We start from the raw sequence: 21,029 nt of genomic DNA, 5'->3' as shown, positions 1-21,029 counted from the left end.
CATCTGACCTTGAAACTCTTTGGCCAGCCTCTCCAGTTGGGGTCAATTTCATGTTCTGTCTTGTTTTCATACCATTTTCTGGAGGGGCCCAAACAATGCACACTCCCCAGCCTCCAGCTCATCACTGTTGTCTTTTCAGTCAATTGGGAAACCCATACACCTGGTCCGTTCCCACATTTGTTTTCATGCTGTGAAGAGATGGAGCCGTTCATTGCAAACCAGTGCTATAAAAATTATAGACTGTTATAAAAGTTTCTTTGCAAATAGCTGTTTAACACCACAAAGAAGTTAGGTTAAAATTGTTTCAAAGTCTAAAATTAGTTACATTTTAAACTAACTGCATATGCTTTTATTGTCTCTGATCTAAAATATAATCCCAGGAGGTTGTGAAAAGCATGCAAATTACAGAAAGCTAATTTGTTCCAACAGCGACGCCTCCCATGCAGTTGGGAGGTCTATTAGAAATAGTGTATCCTCTGTTATTTGCATATTAATAGCACCTGCAGAAATACTTTGGGATTTACTTTCACTGCCAGCAGAGGGACAGAACTAAAATATTTAAAATTCTTTTCATTTCACTATGTTAGCCTCTAAAACATGCAGGATGGACTAAGAATTCTGAATTAATAGCAGGAACTAGTGTGTTCATATTGCATATGGGATCTGAATATATTGTTCTCCATGATGAATTCTCACTTGTTTAAGAGACTGCAAAGTGACTTCAAGGGTTAAGACAAAACCATCTCCTTCTCCTCAAAGAAAGCAAGCCTTTCAAAAAAAAATATATATAGTTCCTTATGCTTTTTCTCTAAGTAACTAACATAAACTTTAACAAAGGAAAAGGTATGTACACTGATCTTTTAAAAAATATACACAAACACCCAATTTGTCAGGATAATCCAAACTGTAGAATGTTATTTATCTGTATTAAATTTTTTAAAATATCCAGTAGCCTCTTGAAGATGTTCTCCAAAATCGACTTTATTTTTTCTTCGATCAGGAGGTTCCTTCTTGCTTCTTATCATCAAATTCAAAATAAGAAAGGGTGCTCATAGGTACATAGAGTCTACAGTATTCTGAAAGAAAAGATAACTTCTTTTTTATATAGAAAAGTTTTTTTTTTTTAAAAAAAAAAAAGGCTTTCTGTCTTTAAGCCTCATTTTTAGAATATAGGACTATCCCCCAACCAATGCTGTACTACAAAGAGGATAGCCACAAAAACTAATATAACCAAACACACTCCATGCATTCCTGCTTCTATGCCTTTCTCCTGGTAGTATGTCTAAGCAGGATATTCTCCACCTTCTATCCACGTGTGGCAAGTATGTATGTAACGTAAACCTTTTCAAAATTTGGCTCAGAAGAAACAACTGAATAATTTAGACAGAAGCAAAATCCTAGAAAGTTGTTTATAGAAATGCATAACTGAGACCTTGAAGATTTTCAAAGTGTGACATTAGACCTGCTATATTGGATTAATTCCCTTATTTTGAATCCATGTGATAAAAGAAATGGGCACTTACTCATATAGCAACACATTTTAAGTTAAAGATAGTAATCAGCTCAATCTTTCTATAATTCCTATGTGGTAGATATTATCATCATCCCCCCCCCTTTTTAAGTTTTATTTATTTATTTAAAAGGTAGAGTTACACAGATAGAGGGAGAGACAGAGAGAAAGGTCTTCCATCGGGTGGCTCACTCCCCAAACGACTGCAATGTCTGGAGCTAGGATGGTCTTCTCCAAAGCCAGGAGCCAGGAGCTTCTTCCAGGTCTCCCACATGGGCGCAGGGCTGAAGCACTTGGCCCATCTTCCATAAGCAGAGAGCTGGATCAGAAAAGGAGCAGCCGATCTTGCACCGGCACCCATGTGGAATGCTGATGATGCCACAGGCAGCAGTTTTACCCACTATGCCACAGCATCGATTCCCTAATTCCCCCTATTTAAAAATGAAGAAACAGAACATTGAGGTCATACAAGGCCATCCAGTTAATAAATAATGCAGCAACAATTCAAACCCAAGTTGACTAATTTCCATCATGCTCTTAACTCATCCCTTATGTGGCAATTTTGCCTTAATGGTGAACATCTAGTTGGTAATTTTGTTGCTGTTATTGTGATACACACATATTCTCAAGATTTTGCATACTGTCTTGGAAGTATTTGGATAGAAACTTATTAGCATTGTTTAAGTGACACCCCAGGTAATAGGAATACCCAGAGTGTTTTCTTCCTGTATTTTCAGAACTAAACCTCATGACTAGTTAGTTCAAATGCAGTTTTCTCACTCTCAGCCATTCACACAATGAGACCCAGCCTTCGGGTAGGAAAAAAGCAGTCGACACAGACAATGTTGATAGCCTGACTGCACTTGTGTGAAAGTTACTCTTTGGGGCCGGCGCTGTGGCTCACTTGGTTAATCCTCCGCCTGCGGCACTGGCATCCCATACGGGCACCAGGTTCTAGTCCTGAGTGCCCCTCTTCCAGTCCAGCTCTTTGCTGTGGCCCGGGAAGGCAGTGGAGGATGGCCCAAGTCCTTGTGCCCTGCACCAGCATGGGAGACCAGGAAGAAGCACCTGGCTCCTGGCTTTGGATCGGTGCAGCACCAGCTGTGGCGGCGATTTGGGGAGTGAACCAATGGAGAAAAGACCTTTGTCTCTCTCTCTCACTGTCTGTAACTCTACCTGTCAAGTAAATTAAAAAAAAAATTACTCTTTAATCAAAATTATCTATCAGAAATTTCTACATTCAACTGGCTTACTCTCTCATCTCCACCAAAAAAAAAAAAAAAAAAAAAAAAAAAAAGGGGGGGTGTAGTGCATCTCCAGAACGCTGTGGGTTTGTGGAGCCTGGAAGTGGTCTCTGTCTCGCCTGCCCGGGGCCTTTACACCAAGGCTCAGTCTGTGGCCAGCCCTAACTTCAGGGAGGCTGAGAGATGTGTTGTAAATTTGTGCTCAGTTAGGAATGGAGATGGGGTACACACAGTATTCTCTGTCAGCGATCCTTTCAAAGAGGAGCTTGAGATATCAAAAGATAGGACTGTTGATTTTATAGCAGGGGTCAGCAAGATTCCATAAAGGCCCAGATAGGAGATATTGGGTACTGGTGGCCTCATATGACTTCTGGGTTGCTGTCAAATATTCTCCTTGCTATTGTTTAACATCTCTCAAAACGCAAAAAACATTCCTAGCTCAAGAACGTTATGAAAACTGACTGCTGGTGGGAAATGGCCCAGGGGCTACAGTGTAGACCCCGGCTCTCAGGAAGGCACCTTGGTAGTGCAATTGTTGGTGTGCTGACTCTATTCATAGAAATAACTCAATTTCAAAGTTGAGAAAACCTTTGAGAATCATCTAAAACAAACGTCTTTTCTTAGATGACGAAACTAAGACCTAGTAAAACAAATTCATTAAAGGAGCCAGTTTAGCAAAGAAGATAAACATGGATACAAACTAAGGCTTTGGATAAACAGTTTATTGAAATGAAAGCTTTAAAGGTGAAAAGGGTAATTTGCTATATTGAGAAAATTAGTAGTATTATAATCATGCATGTTATGTCAACCTCCATAACTTGTGATTGATTAAAAGTTGGCTATACAGTTTGTTATTCATCCTGAGGGGGAAAAAAGATTAAGATTTGTATCACAGAAGAGAAGTATCAGATGAACCAATAATTACAATGCCAAAAAAAATTGGAAATATTTGAAGCTCTGCAATACTATGGACTTTGTAAGCTTGATAGAAATGAAAGAAATACAAATAGTGTTCTGGTGAACTTTGTGCATGTACAAATGAAAACATACACCTATTTAAAAACCATAAACACAAATCAAGTGAAGGAATTTATCTGCAGTGTGTACAATGAAAGCTTATTATAAATGGCCTAAGAAATTAAACAGTGTCTGGTGAAGGCCCCTTAAATAGGAGGTGTGTGCACTCACATGATAGACAGGGAGAGAGCTCCTTGAGGCCTCTTCAGGGCTCTGATCCCATGATTTAGGGCTCATTCCAGGTGATCTGCTCACCTTCTGAAGACCTCACCTCTTAGTACCATTGCACTGGCCACTAGGCTTCAAGAAATGAATTTGGGGTGAGAGACATAAGCACTCAGGCCACAGCAGGCTAACACATAGATTTATCAGGCCTTAAGTCTGCAAGGAATTTTGGAATTCATCTACTGCAGGAGTTCTCAAATTTTGTAGGCATGGAAATTTTCTGGGGGCTGAATAAATTGTGGTACTTTCAGATAAAGGAATATTATTCAGTGCTAAAAAGACAAGCGCTCTCAAACCATGAAAAGACATGGAGGAAACTTAAATGCATATTAACGGGGTGAAAATCAGTTCAAAAAGGCAACTTACTGTGTGATTCTAACTGTGTGACATTCCAGAAGAGGCGAAATAATGAAAAAGTCAAAAAGGTCAGTGGTAGGCAGAGCTTGGTGCTGGGTGGTGAGTAAGTGGGGCACAGACGGTCTCTAGGGCAGTGACTCTATTCTTTTTTTAATTTTTTTTTATTTGACAGGTAGAATTATAGACAGAGAGAGAGACAGATAGAAAGGTCTTCCTTCTGTTGGTTCACCCCCCCAAATGGCTGCTACAGCCAGTACTGCGCCGATCCAAAGCCAGGAGCCAGGTGCTTCCTCCTGGTCTCCCATGCAGGTGCAGGAGCCCAAATACTCGGGCCACAGCAGAGAGCTGGACTGGAAGAGGAGCAACCGGGACTAGAACCCAGAACCCAGGGATGCCAGTGCCACAGGCAGAGGATTAGCCAAGTGAGCCACGGCACCGGCCCCCAGTGACTCTTCTGTATGATGCTTCAAGGACAGAGGCCTATTCTGCAGACCCATGACTGGTAGAATACCGAGAGTGAACCTCAATATATGCTATAGATTTGAGAAACAGTAACATGTCCATGTAGGTTCATCTGCTGTGACACTTTATTGTAGCACATCTCTTCGAACATCTGTGGCCACTCTGAGGGTGTTGGTAATGGGGGAGGCAGGGCACACACAGGGGCGGGAGGCATATGGGAAATCTACTTTCTGTTCAGTTTTGCTATAAACCTAAAAGTAGTCTAAAAACTAAAATTTATCTTTTACAAGTTCATCTAAGGAACTTATTAAGATTACAGATTCCTGGCATCTATCCTGAGTATGATAAATCCAAATTTCTGGGGAGTCCCCCAAAGCCCCTTTTAGAACCAGCTCCCAGGTGCAGCCAGGACAGGTGACTCTCAGACCGCTTTGGGAAGCTCTGATCCACAAGGTGATTACTGGAGGAGATTGCTGGTCACAGACACAGGGGTCTGGGGCAAGACCCAAGTGAGGGGGAGCTGCTAGTGATTTCCTCCTCAGAGACCCCGCGTCTGGGGTCACCTTCGACTTTTAAACTCTCCACCCTCTTCTCTTTGTGGTTGTCTCCCAGATCCTGGCTGCAGTGCTGTCACTCACGCAGCCTTATCCTGTTCAACATGGGGAGGAAGAGGCGGGCGTTAAGGGGTTTAAGGGCCTCCTGCCTGAGCCGCACACACCTTGTCTGCACCTTAGGGGCACGCAGCAAGTGGGCCTTCTGTCTGCAGACGTATTTGGCCTGGGGAAGCGCTGCGCCTTGAATATCAGACTTTCCGGAGCTGGCACATTTCTATCAGGCAGCCGTGAGAAGCTGGCAATTTTTATTTATTGTCTGCAGTTCATGGCAGCCAGTATTTTACCACCTGCACATCTGAAAAAGAAGGGGAAGAAAAGCACACCAATATTCTCAAAATGTTTATATTCAAGGAGTGTGTGTTTCAGAGAGGGAGGTCGTGATGTGTGTATTTTTATTGTGTGTGAAAGAATCTTTAGTGGCGTGCAGCTGGAAAAATAATGGAGGCACAGGGTACTGTCTTTTGTGACAAAGTTTCCTCTGGTAAGTTACAATTATAACGTAGAAAATGATACCTTAGACGGCAACTAATTTGTGAATCCTGGAAAATGCTGTTCAATGATTCCTCATCAGGACAGCAGAACCTGATCTGTAAAAATTTGGGCCTCAGCAGGAGGCTCTTTGCAAAGAGTGATTTGCATTTCAATTGTGAGTCCAGCATAACCTTTAAATCTTGCCTGCCTTCCTATCACAATGGATTTCTTCTTCTCTTCCTTCACAGTGTACTTAAAAAAGAAAAAGGAATGTTACCATACATCAATTCCACAGCCGTGTACAATAAGATAGAGGGGTTGTAAGGAAGAGAAAGTGTGGCTGTGATGGTTAGATTTTCTCGTGATGAGCAATTATATCAAAAATTTGCAATTACAGGGGAAATGTCATTCCTGGTGCAAGACCATCCCCAGCTCATTCCTTGGCCTGAAAAAGCCACATCCCTGCCTCTTTTTCTCAGAAAATTTTGAACACTATTGGATTTCATCTTGCTTGATGAATAAAAAAATAAACCACACAAACCCAAACCAGCAAAACCAAAATCCCTTATTTATTAGAATTAGCCTTCTCATAGGCAAGTCCTTGCAGGATTATGAGAGCCTCCTCCCTCCCCCAGCCAGCTGTGCCTTTTCACTTGCTTCAGAAGCCCACTGTGAGAGTCTTAATTTTTCCTTTCTTTAGAATGTCTGGGTTAGCCCTCCTTCAAATCCTGGGCTGCTTTATCTCACGTGCACAATCTAGCAAGCACTTCACAAAAAGGGATGGATTGTACAGTCCTGGGTTCTACATCCCACAGCATCCATGCCTATGACATCCTCCTATTGGGATTGGGGGTCACCAGGGAGGAGTGTTGTGATGCACCTGTTATAAGTTTCCTTTAACTTGGTAGAACCTTCCTCTTTTGTTGTCAAGTCTTTATCTCCCAGTCCTTAGCTCTGGTTGCCAATGACCAAAAGATCGAGTTCTCAGTGCTCATGGGACTTCCTCCACCTATCAGGTGATCACTCCACCAATCACGCAATCTTTCTTGAAACACTGTAATTTTTTTTTTTTTCGTTTACTTCTTTACTTCAAGAACTTACTCTCTTCATTTTCTCATGGACTTCCTCCTTTGTATACGCCTTCTCTGCTGATTTCTAAATGCAGGTGTGTGTTGAGCCAGTCTCCAGACCTGTTGTCCTCTGTGTGTACACTCACTGCCTGAGCTGTCTTATTCAACCATTCACCCAACATCTGGGGTCAGGTTGATGGAGGAAGAGTGGGGAGAAAACCTGACTTCTCTGTTGGATGCCTCTCCATATGATGTGCCACATCTAATACAACAGTAAGTCCTATTACTCTGGAATACCACCCATGTCTTCCAAGTCATCTACTTTCTCTCTTTCTCTTGTTCTGCTTCTTAGCATTCCTCAAACACACTGAACTCAGTGTTGTCATAGGCCCTTAGCACTCACCTAGAGCTTTTCCTGCAATGTGTTTTTCTCTGAATGCCCATGTTGTTTTCTGAGGCTCTGTACGAAATATGACCTTTGAAGAGAGAATTTCCAAGAGCACTCTACTTAAAATAGTAGCAGTCCTTCCCCTTTCCTGTTTCCTGATATTCTTACCCTGGTTTATTCTTCATGGCATATTTCACAACTAGACATTCTACTGTGTATTTACATACTTGTTTATTGCCCATTCCACACATTAGGATGCCATGTTTTGTAGTGTATCATTTTAAAACCCTAGCATTGCTTCTGATTAGTAATAAGAACTCAATAAATCTTTTTTTTTTTTTTGGACAGGCAGAGTTAGAGAGAGAGAGAGAGAGAGAGACAGAGAGAGAGAGAAAGGTCTTCCTTTTTCCATTGGTTCACCCCCCAAATGGCCGCTATAGCCAGTGCGCTGCAGCCGCTGCGCTGCGCCGATCCAAAGCCAGGAGTCAGGTGCCTCCTCCTGGTCTCCCATGTGGGTGCAGGGCCCAAGCACTTGGGCCATCCTCCACTGAACTCCCGGGCCACAGCAGAGAGCTGGCCTGGAAGAGGAGCAACTGGGACAGAATCCTGTGTCAACTGGGACTAGAACCCCGTGTGCCAGCAGAGGATTAGCCTAGTGAGCCGCAGCGCCGGCCAGGACTCAATAAATCTTATTCAATACTAAATGGACTTTCATATAAGTTCACTTTCTCTCTGACCGCTCTTACTTCCTAATATCTTTGAAATAACCTGGATGTTTTCCCGATTGTGAATTTTGTATTTATTCTTAATTTAATAAATTCTTTCAATATTTTCCTTAAATCCTATTAACAATTAATGTCAGTTAATTAGACTTAAATCCAAAATTTAAATGCTGCTTTTATTCTGTACTATGATTCTCTATTTTTTTAAATTTATTTATTTGACAGGTAGAGTTGTAGACAGTGACAGAGACAAAGAGAAAGGTCTTCCTTCCATTGGGTCACTCCCCAAATGGCCGCCACTGCCAGCACTGCGCCCATCCGAAGCCAGGAGTCAGGTGCTTCCTCCTGGTCTCCCATGCACCTGCAAGTGTGCACTTGGGCCATCTTCTACTGCCCTCCTGGGCCACAGCAGAGAGCTGGACTGGAAGAGGAACAACCAGGACTAGAACCCGGAGCCCATATGGGATGCCAGCACCATAGGCAGAGGATTAACCAAGTGAGCCCCAGTGCCAGCCCCAATTCTCTATTTTTTTAAAAGATTGATTTATTTACTTGAAAGTCAGAGTTACACAGAGAGAGCAGGAGAGGGAGAGAGAGAGAGGTCTTCCATCTACTGGTTCACTCCCCAGTTGGCCGCAACAGCCAGAGCTGCGCCAATCCAAAGCCAGGAGCTACGAGCCAGGAGCTTTTTCCAGGTCTTCCATGTGGGTGTAGGGGCCCAAGGACTTGGGCCATTTTCTACTGCTTTCCCAGGCCATAGCAGAGAGCTGGGTCTAAAGCGGAGCAGCTGGGACTCAAATGGACACCCATACGGGATGCTAGCACTGCAGATGGCGGCTTTACCGGCTACGCCACAGTGCTGGCCCTGATTCTCTTATTTTTAATACTTTATTCCAATTAGTGTAATTTTTTCTTTCAGATGGAGTAGTTGGTTCACAGTTTATTTTTGCAAAATGGTACAATTCTTTTTTAAAGTTAAAAAATGATTTTTTGTTATGGGTAATACATATCACATACTTAGGTAAAACAAACACACATTGTGTTCTTTGTTATAACCCTATGCAGAAATACTGATACCCTCAGAGACCTCTGAAATTGTAGTGTTTGTTCTGTGCCTTTGCCACCACTCCCCAACACTAGCTATGCTTGCCCTTGTCATCAGCCATGTTATGTCTCCTCTTCTTCCTCTCAATGGCTGCTGCTAGTAGCAGGGTTAGGAACCTACAAAACCACACTTCTTAATCTTTTGTCCAGCATAGAAGTTAACACACTATTATTGAGAACCTATGCTCTTATTTGAGAGACGACTTTAGGCTATTGGTTTTAATTTTGCTCAGTTGCTGTTTCTTGGTTGACTTCTGAGTGTCTGTGCAACATTGCTCAAGAGGGCATTCTTACATATTTCCTTCTAGTGCGGGTGCATGCTCCATGATCAGTACCTGGGGTTGGTGTGAACCTGCACCTGGCTTCCGGGGAGCTCTGAGGAAGGGGGTTGCCTTCCTACCCTGTCCTCACTGGATCACGAGTAAACCTAGCGCACAATTCAAAAGACGAGGAACAGGCTCATGGAGGAGAATGGCTTTCTTTGCTCACACGTACTAATGTAAGACACGGAACGGTAGGAAAGGATTTCAATTAACATCCTCTGTCTGGAAGACAGACATTAAAATCTTTCTCCATATCCTCCCACAAAAGAAAACCACCACCCACAACAACGCCACGCGTCTCCAGCTGCAGCCCGCGAGGGAAGGCGCGGCCGCATCGCCGTGATTCCAGTGCCCTGATTCTCAGGTGTCACCGCTTCTACTTGAGCCTCTCCTCGTCAAAGCCCTTGGGGCACCAATCTTGTCCTTCCTCTGATAAATTCTACTTATTATACTGTGCTGTGTACACTCTCAGAGCCAGATAAATGAAGAGTAATAATAACTGTTATTTTTACACCAAGTGTTATCAAATCAGAAATCTGACACCTAGTAATTTAATATATATGTTTTTTCCACATACCTTTATTGCTGTTTGCCTAGACAGAAAATATGAAGAGCTTGGAAACCAACTGTAAATATTTCTACAGCCTTAATGGCAAAGGCTTTTTCTTTTCTTTATTACCTTGCTCTACTTGCTCAATCTGCTATTTCTCAGAGCTGCAGCCCCTCTCTTTTTCTCCCAAATTCCCCCATCTGGGAACCTTTCCCGAGACATTTCTATGTCCTTCCTTCCCTGTACTCTTTCTTAGCGGTCACCTGGCTTTGTGGGACGCTAATGCAGTCTCTTTGATGTTGTTGACTGTTGACCTTGCCCAGTGGATAGAACCCAGATGACCTGGGCTTGAATCATCTCCATCACTTAAAATCAGTATGACTTTAAGCCAATTCCTTAACCTATCTCAGCCTGCTCTCCTCATCTGTAAAGTAGAAATCCTCATTGTAAGAGGAAAATATTCATGGTCTTAATTAATTATATTTCCTTTATCTCTGTAATAGTACATAAATGTTTTATTCTTCTTCTTTTTTTTTTTTTTTTGGTTGTATTGTACATACTCTCCTGATCTTCTGATCCAATTAAGTTATGAAGTTTCTGAGACCAGACTGTATTATGAGTTTCTTATTTTTTTAAAAGAGATTTATTTATTTGAAAAGCAGAGAGAGAGAGAAAAAGAGAGAGAGCTCTTCCATCTGCTGGATTACTCCTGAAATGGCCCAAATGGCCAGGGCTGAGCCAGGCCAAAGCCAGGAGCCAGGAACTCCATTCAGGTTATTCATGTGGATGTCTGGGGCCAAAGAACTTGTACCATCTCCCACTGCTTTCTCAGGTGCATAGGAAAGAAGCTGGATTTGGAAGCAGAACAGTCAGGACTCAAGCTGGCACTCTGATATGGGGTGAAGGTGTGGCAAGCAGCAGCTTACCCTGCTGAACCACAACACCAGCCCCTGCTAATGGATTTCAAACTGCACAGTAACCAGTCTGGATGTGGATCTCCCAGGTTCCTGGTGCTGTGACAGGCCTGGTTGGGGAGAAAAAGGAAAGAAAACAGAACACAAGAATTTGCACTCCAAAAGCTTCTGCATACTTGAAGTAATAAATGAAACAAAGCCAAGTGATATCACATATATTTAAATATTAATCCAAAATACCAAGAAGCAATGGCTAAAAAAAGAGGTGATTCCCATTACGTTGCTCAGAAAGTAAATATCAGTGGGCAGATAGCAAACACAGACCATCAGGAGAGGGGTCAAGGTCCCTAGTGATTCAGCAGATTTGGCTGAAAATGGAAAGAAGAGACCTTCATTGATGATAAGTTGATTTTTGATTGGCACGGTGTAGAATTTGAAAATATTTAAAGCAAATACAAACAACCTTAAGTTGAGACAAGAGTCCCCTGGAGTTCTAGAAATCAGTTCCTATGTCTTGAACTGTGGCACACTCTACCTTTCAAAATCTCTTATAAAATCCTCAGCACATGCACTTTAGCATTTCATTTCTTACCACCAAGTTCAAAGCTGCAGCCTCACATAGAGGATTTCCAGTCAACAGTACCCAGTGAGTGTTAGTACTTGTCTGAAGAGTCAAATCAGATCGACTATGTAGTAATCCAATTGATTGTTCAGCAGTTGATTGGAGTGAACTAAAAAACTGCCAGTTATTTCTCCCATATGAATAGTCTATCAAAAAGATCCATGCAGTCCCCTACAAGAGTCCAGTTCCAGGCTTAAAATCCAGGAGTTTTTAAGTGAAAGAAAACGTCATAACATTGTGGGCTCTTCTTGTCAGTTCTTTCATCAAGTGTTAGGTTTGGATTCCAGCAGTCAGACTAACTGTTTTGTAGCAACTCTGTTTTGGAAGACACAGCGTGAGAGATCTATGCATTGGCTACTTGAGATAATAAATAAAGCGCATGGATAAATGTGTTTATTTGGACATGTAATTTAGTTTCTGTATAACTGTATTTTTCTTTTAATGACACACATGATGATTCCTAGTAGTCAGCCCTAGGCGCCAGTAAAATCAGATTAAAAGCATTAGTAATGTAGTTAATTCCATTTATAATATGCCTACACCAGAGATGAGAACATTAAAATAACGAAAACCTATGAACTGGAATTAGATTTTTTTTGGAGCTCCTCTTAAAAAACCATTGAAAGCAAAACATAAGGCTTTCTATAAGTACCTTCAAGGTGACTCTTCAGCCATGTTTTGCCAATGAATATTTGCAATCCCAGTTAAAATTTGCCTTGGTCACTTGAGCCTTCTTCTAGTGTGCATCAGGTTGGCCATCTGGATGGCTTTGTGCTAAAGGATGGGCATTCTTTAATGATGCTCTGCTAGCTGTAATATTGCCTTCTCATAATCTTGCCTAATAATCACTATCTGCTAATCAATTTTCTCTTTTTTATTCAAATTCTATTATCCCCTCCCTTTTGACCCACAGTTCCTGGGACAGCTCATGTATTATTTTTTTTCTGAAATCCTCAGCATATTACATGCAGCATAACGAGATAAAAGCCCAAGCATTAAATCCAATCAATAGCTCCCACAGGTAGACATCTATTTCATCCCCCTCTTTAATGGGCTTTCCTTTGTACATGACAATGTCACTATCGACCCACAATTCATCTGGCATCTAGTGTGGCTTCTGGACTTTGTCCAGGAGCAGCAGGTATTTGGAGCAAGTCATCCCCATACCTTCCCCAGGCCACCACTTCAGCTCCACTGTCCCATTTGACAGACAGGCTGTAGCCAAGAAATTACTTAACATGACCTGGCTACGAATTAAACCTCTAGCCATCATTTTACTTGCTTTTTAAATTTTATGTAGTCACAAAGCTATTGAAGTAAACTATGCATTTTAACTCTTATCCTATTTCTTGTCCTGTACTTTTTGATAACTAGCATGTATCAACACTAAAATCTCCTAAAGGGAAAGTGTGCTACTTCATTTATATTTCTTCAGTTCTATTTTTAAAAATATACTCATAAAAGTAAACATGGATGTATAAAACATGTTTTTAATTTTTAAATTTCTCTATATACAGGAGCATATAATGTGAAAGTTTCCTTTCTACCTCTTCTAGGCAATCCATTATTCCAGAGGTAGCCGAAAGCATAGGTCCATGCAAATAAGACATCCATATGAGACATCCGTGTAAAAAACATACATCAAAATATCTTTTCATATAAAAATTAAGATAATTCATATTATTCCTGATTTCATTGTTTAATATTGCCTGAGGATTTTCCACTTTAGAATACCTAGAGCTATCTTGTTGATTTAACACTTGTATAATGTTTTGCAGTATGGATGGTTTATTCAACCATTCATTTATTGATGGAAATTCAAATTGTTTCTGATTTTTCAGTACTACAAATAATTCAAAATACTGTGCATTGGTTATCTACTTAGCCATAGCAAATTATACTAAAATAAATGGCCAAATAATGACAAACCTTTGTTATCTTCTAGCTTCCGTTGGTCAGAAATCTCAGAGCAGCTTAGCTGGCTGTTCTGGCTGAGAACCATTTCTTCATGGGTTTAGTCATAGTATCAGCAGTCATGTGGTGGTGGGACTGGAGCTGGAGGACCTAAGGGGACTCACTCGTGTGTTTGGGTGCTGGATGGGTGCTGGTTGTTGGTGGGAACCCTCCGTTCTCCCCAGCATGAGCCTCCATGGAAATCTCAGTGGTTCCCAGCACGAGTCGCCTCATGGTCTGGCAGCTGGTGCCTCCATGTGAACAAATCAAGGAAACAAGAGCCAGGCTGACCCTACCCTTCCTCTGACCTCACCTGAGAAGTCACCTCGCATGACACCAGCACATTTTCTCTGTTAGAAGTAAGTCACAAAGTCTGCTAAATATCAATGAAAAGAGGGATTCGAGTGCACCTTTAGAAGAAGGGAGTATCAAAACATTTACTGAAATGCCTTAAAATCATAAATAAACAACCAAATAAGTAAATGGATTTCATGTATAAGTATTTCTACAATATATTTCTAGAAGAGGAATGGCTGAATAAATGCCAATTCATATTTCGAAAATTGAAAGATATCGCCATGTTGTCCTCCCAATAGGTAAAGTTCCTATACCCACAAGACCTTAAGGAGTCCTTGTTATCCTACAGTCTAATGAGCATTTCACATCAGCAGCCTTGCTTTATATTTTTGTCAGTCTGAAAGGGTAAAACCAATGTATTTTTTTTTTTTTGACAGGCAGAGTGGACAGTGAGAGAGAGAGACAGAGAGAAAGGTCTTCCTTCCGTTGGTTCACCCTCCAATGGTCGCTGCGGCCAGTGCGCTGCGGCCGGTGCGCTGCGGCCGGTGCACCGCGCTGATCCGATGGCAGGAGCCAGGTGCTTCTCCTGGTCTCCCATGGGGTGCAGGGCCCAAGCACTTGGGCCATCCTCCACTGCACTCCCTGGCCACAGCAGAGAGCTGGCCTGGAAGAGGGGCAACCGGGACAGGATCGGTGCCCTGACCGGGACTAGAACCCGGTGTGCCGGCGCCGCAAGGCGGAGAATTAGCCTGTTGAGCCATGGCGCCGGCTAAACCAATGTATTTTTAAAAATTTACATTTCATCTGTTTACTAGTGAATTTACCATTTATTGCTGACTATTCACATTCTTTAATGAATTGTTCATATAATTTGCTATTTCAAATCTAATTACTTATGCTTGAATACATTTTTATTTGAAGATTTATTTATTTATTTGAAACTCAGAGTTACACAGAGAGAGAAGGAGAAGCCGAGAGGAGAGAGAGAGAGAGAGAGAGAGAAAGAGAGAGAGGTCTTCCATCCAATGGTTCATTCCCCAGATGGCTGCAACAGCCGGAGCTGCACCGATCTGAAGCCAGGAGCCAGGAGTTTCTTCCAGGTCTCCCACACAGGTGCAGGGGCCCAAGGAGTTGGTTCATCTTCTACTGATTTCGCAGGTCATAGCAGAGAGCTGGATCAGAAAGATGAGCAGCCGGATCTCGAACCAGCGCCTATATGGGATGCCAGCGCTTCAGGTCAAGGTGTTAACCCGCTGCGCCACAGCACCAGCCCCTGAATACATTTTTTTTTTTTTTTTAAGATTTATTTATTTATTTGAGAGTCACATCACAGAGGTAGAGAGGAGAGACAGAGAGATTTTCCATCTGCTGGTAAACTCCCCAAAAGGCCATAATGGCCAAGGCTGGGCCAGGCCAAAGCTAGAAGCCAGGAGCTTCATCAGGGTCTGCCGCATGGGTAGAGGAGCCCAAGCAATTGGATCATCTTCTACTGCTTTCCTAGGCCATTAGCAGGGAGCTAGATTGGAAGCAGAGCATCTGGGACTTGAACCGGTACCCATATATGGGATGCCGGCAATGCTAATGGTGGCTTAACCCATCGTGCTATAGCACTTGCCTCTACTGAATACATATTTAAGCTCTGTATCTACCATGGATTGTCTATCTGTTGTCTGTTATGAATGTTATGAGCATTTTGTCAAAGTGTGCTGGTATTCTTTTAACTTTTTAATGTTCGTTCATACTACCTAATTTGTTTATTTTTAAAAATCTGGCAAAGCATACACGAGGGTTTTCAAAAGGTTCATAGAAAGTATATATTACAAAAACCTATGCATGGTTTTCACAAGATTTTTGCTTCAAAATAAACATGTTTTAATTCCATTTTTTCATGAACTTTGTTATATACCCTCATGTGTGTACACACTTTGCTTCGATAACAAAATTACTTTTTAAATTATTCAAAGAGTTGTTCTTTGTGCTTCCATACAATAAGTTTTATGTTGTTGTGGAAATTTTCTTGCATATAGTATAGGGTTTGTTAAGGTATTTTTTCAAAGGTGGTTTAAAACTCTTTATAGCCAAAGAACTCTTTGTTTAAGCAAAGCCATGATGTGAAACTGTGGCTCTTTGGGCTGGAGCTGTGTACTTTTCTCCCCTGCCTTCCACACTGTATAGTTTCTAAGAGGACTGGAGAAAGCAGTAGGAGGGAATCATTTTCAAACTTAGGGTTTCATAAAACACAGTTTGAAAACCAGCGTTCCAAAATATTGAAACAAACCTAAGTCGCTAGTTAGAAGTTGTGCATCCAGTGGGGCCAGTGCTGTGGCGTAGTGGTAAAGCCGCTGCCTGCAATCCTAGCATCCCAGATGGATACCAGTTCAAGTCCAGGCTGCTCCACATCTGATCCAGCTCTCTGCTATGGCCTGGGAAAATAGTAGAAGATGGGCCAAATCCCTGGGCCCCTGCACCCGCATGGGAGACCTGGAAGAAGCTCCTGGCTCTTGGCTTTGGATTGGCCCAGCTCTATCCATTGCAGCCATCTAGAGAGTGAACCAGTGGGTAGCAGACTGACCCCCCACCCTGCATCTGCCTCTGCCTCTCTGTAACTCAAATAAATAAATAAATCTTAGAAAAAAAAGTTGTACATCCAGAGACTGGGAAACACTTAAAAGTGAACTGAGGTTCTGTTAGTTTATGTATGTCCATTGATATTGACATATATGTTTGGCCTTGTAAATATAAAGACATTTATATACTTCCATGATTTGATTTATTAGTGTTTCACAAAATCTAAGTGGAGGCGATATTAAGCAACTACTTACAGTTTGAAAATAGAAGAACATAAATTACAAATCAATGAAATTCAATTTTAGGAGCTAGGCAAAGTGTTGTCTCTCATAAGAAACAATTTGTACATTCTAGGCACCCACCTTCCCGGTGTATGAATGAGTCATGAGCTCAGACAACAAGTATGTAGATTCAGATACCATGGAGCCCACACTGCATATAACACCTACATCCCAAAATATAAACACTGCAGGCACATATGGACACACACAGAGTAAATCACAAAGCTTTCCATCCAGTGAATCCTTCTCTTTAGCTTGTGATGGATCTCATTATTAATTAAAGAATCATTTAGCTTGCATAATTGTCTTCTGCCATACATAATTCCAGCCTTTCAGTGTCTCTTCAAGTTTGCTTATTAGACTAAATGCACTCCTTTGTTTTGGTGACATCATCAATCACAGCCTCTAGATGGACAGACACAGCTGTGGGGGGAAAGTTATGTAAAGAAGCTATCTTTTTGTTCCCATCAAGGAATTCACCAACAGGTAATTTCATTTGTAAATTTCTTTGCTCCTCTTAAACCCAGAAGCCTAAATTTTACTATCTTCAGTTGAGGAGCGCAGGCTTCCCACTGAAAGGAATTTGTTGTTAAGTATCTGCTGTGATTTTAGCAACTTTTCTGGACAATGGAACAAATTGACAAGCTTTCTAGCTAGCCCTGCTACATTGACATCAATATTTTCTCTTCAGTTTGTATAAATCTTAAATAAAATGCAGACTACTAAAGTGTGGTTCTCAATGTACAATGAGTCAGATTAAAACTCCCACAATGGTCAAGCAACTGTAATAAATAAATACAAACTTGCATTATTTTTTTTTTTTCTGGAAGAGTAACAGAGGCATCGTGTGAAATAATCTTGTTAGAGGGAACACTTGGCCACCATCTCTAAACTGTTTGGATGCCATGTCACAGTTGCCATGTTGAGTCAGTTCTGTGGATGACAAGAATGGTTATACATAAAAAGCATTGTGCTGGCAATAAATGATTTGTTCTCTGGCATTACCTTGAAAAAAAGATAAAGAATGCTGTCCCAAATCTCCATAGCTTCCCTTCAATGAAGTCCATGACTTCAGTGTCTTCTTCTTCTTCTTTTTTTTTTTTAATAATTATTTTATTTATTTGAAAGACAGAGTTACAGAGAGAGGTAGAGCCAGAGAGAGAGAGAGAGAGAGAGAGAGAGAGAGGTCTTCCATCCCGCTGGTTCACTTGCCAAATGACTGCAATGGCCAGAGCTGAGCTAATCCAAAGCCAGGAACCAGGAGCTTCTTCCAGGTCTCCTATGCAGGTACAGCGGAGCATCCGGGACTCAGGACTAGAACTGGCACCCGTATGGGATGCCGGCACTGCAGGCTGGGGCTTTAACCCATTGCGCCACAGTGCTGGTCCTCAGTGTCTTCTTAATGAAGCATATGATTAATGGCTCGTTGGCCTCTAAGTTTGCTACCCATCTTGTAAAATTACACCTTTCCCAAAACTCAAGGTGAGTTTTTTGTTTGAGTGTGAGGTGATTTGTGAACAAGTGTGTACTAATGCACCAGGATCCCTTTAAGTAGAGTACTTTCTCACTGGGTATTTTTTGAATGTTGCTCAGTTCTGCGTGAGTTTTGGCTGCAATGTCAAAGTATGCTCATTTGAATTAGTAAATATTTTTGAATCATTTGTATAGTCATTACTTATAGAAAGATGTTTAGAATTCTACAGTCATTATCTCAGAGAAAACTTGGGAAAGATATTCCCTATTAAAATTTGGTAAAGTTAGTAACCACCTTATTAACTAAGGTTTTTTTTTTTAAAAAACATATTTCCTTATATAAAGGGTACAGATTTAATGTATTTCATGTACATAATTTTATGAACGTAATGACACTTTCCATCCTCCTTCCACCGACCCTCCTCCTTCCTTACCTATTTTTCTTTTAATTTTTGCAGTGACATACTTTCTATGTACTTTATAATCATAAACTTGATCCTCCACTAAATAAAGAATTCAACAAGTAGTAAGTAGAGGTACCACTGTCCTTTAGGAGTTTAGATAAGACTATAAACAATAATCAAATCTCAAAATGTCAAATTTACCCATACACATTACATTTTTTGGTCGTCTGTATATTAGTTACCACAAAACAGGAAAAACATATAAAAAATACAAAACATATGCATTTTTCTAAGTTCACAAAGTACAAAAAATGATACTGAGTTAAAAATCTGTTTCCATTTCTCTCTTGACTTGTCAGCTGCCCAGTACTGTATGGGCAAGCATTCTGTCAGTTTCTTGAACTATTACTACCGATGTAGCCTTCAAGACATGTTCTATGCATTTGCATACATTTGAATTATATATATTTTCACCCAAATGTTTGCAAAATATAAACATTTTTCTGCAACTGTCATATATTACTTAATGACATTTGGAACCTTTCCATACTAATGCATATAAAGACGTCTTAATTTTCTTAATAATTATAGAATATTGTGCAGACATACTAGAAGAGCTGTTTTTAACAATTGCACTGACAGATAACCCTTCCTCTAATGGGAAGTTCGTGAATTTTGAAAAAATAATACAAAGAAATCTATCTCTGCCCCACCAGATCATGTCTATTGTCTTATGATATTAACAGAATAGGGATTTTTATTCTCTGTGTTTTATTTCATGAGTTGAGCAGTTCTTTTTTCTCCTTACTTAATATTTCTGTGAATGCATTTATATGGTTCAAATATGAACAGAATTGTATAAAAATTTATCTCTGATACAAATTAATATTCAAATAAAAAGAATGATATTTAGACTCTTACATCATACCATACAAGAAATGGACTAAAAAGGGTCGTATATCTAAACATACATTGCTAAAACTATAAAAATCTTTGGAGTCAATGTAAGAATAAATTTTCACATGTTGAGTTAAAGAATGATTCCTTAGATTTGATACCAAAAACATAGTGATAAAAGATTCAAAGTAGAACTTTCTCAAAATTAAAAAAAAACACTTGGCTTCAAAAGAAATGATTACAAAAGTGAAAAGATAGCTTACATACTGAGAAAAAGTATTCACAAGTAATAGATCTGATAAGGGAAGATGTATATTCAGGGTATTAAAAAGCTCTTTACAAGTCAATAAAAATTTTAAAAAAAAATTAAAATAGGCAAAGGATTAGCATAGATATCTCTCCAAGGACGATAGAAAATTATCAATAAACACATGAAAAGATGCTCTACATCATTATTCATTAGGGAGATGACAAATCATTATGGTTTTGGCAAATCAAAGCTATAATGAGATACCAATTCACACCCACCAGAATGGCTGTAATCAAAATAACAAGCAATAACAAGTATGAATGAGGTTGTGGGGAAATTGGAACCCTCATACAATGCTGGTGGAAATGTAAAGTGGTGAAGCTGCTACGGATAACAGTTCAGGAGTAGCTCAAGTGTCAAACACAGAGTTACTTTACAATCCAAGTAATCCAACTGATATCTTCCTGCATATCTTCAAAAGATTTTTTGATATTAAGAAGTTTCCAATCCATTAGTCCTTCCCAAAGCATCTCAACTTATAAAATTCCCAGTACGCCTCTACCAAGCCCACAAAGTTTCTATATCTATCCAGGTACATAACCAAGAAAAATGAAGGTCCATTCCAAAAATATACAAAAAAAAGTACCAAGTCCAGACATGTTTACATGGAAGACCTTCAAGTAGAAGACAGTTCTACACTCTTCTTATGTATAGTGAAAATATTTTTTTTTTAAAAAAGGAAACCACAGAACACTGTCACTCATGAATATCAATGACAAGATCCTAAATAAATTCTCAAAATACACATTTCAGAATAACATTAAAATCCTACTTCATATGTTAAAATTCTTGTGATAATCCCCATAGGTTCATAAGAACATTTGGTAAAATGAGACATTATTGAAAAAAATCACTAAAAAAGAAATTCTTTGATGTTGCCATAAACAATAAAAGTTTATCTACTCTGCACAAATATAATTCTTACTAGGTAAATACTAAGTAAATCACCTTAAAATTAAAAAATGCAAAGAATGTTTAGTTTTGATCACAATTATTACCTTAAACTTGAAAAATCAATTAAATCAGTAAAAGAAATTAGCTGGATAAAATTTGGAAAGAAGAAGTAAGCTGTTTCAAACTAAAGAGGTTTCAAGAATTCTGTTTCCATCCATAAATCACCATTTTCTTCATCAAAACCAAGACCAAAACCAAGAGATACAAACCCTGAGTGCCAATGTTTAGGAAGCATTTTGTGTATACTTGTTTGGAATCAAGGGGGTACCTGGACACCCCTATGCCCTTATGCCCTGTAG

This window comes from Lepus europaeus, chromosome 13, assembly GCF_033115175.1.
Source record: "Lepus europaeus isolate LE1 chromosome 13, mLepTim1.pri, whole genome shotgun sequence".
NCBI lineage: Eukaryota > Metazoa > Chordata > Mammalia > Lagomorpha > Leporidae > Lepus > Lepus europaeus.
Note: the sequence above shows the minus strand (reverse complement) of the source record.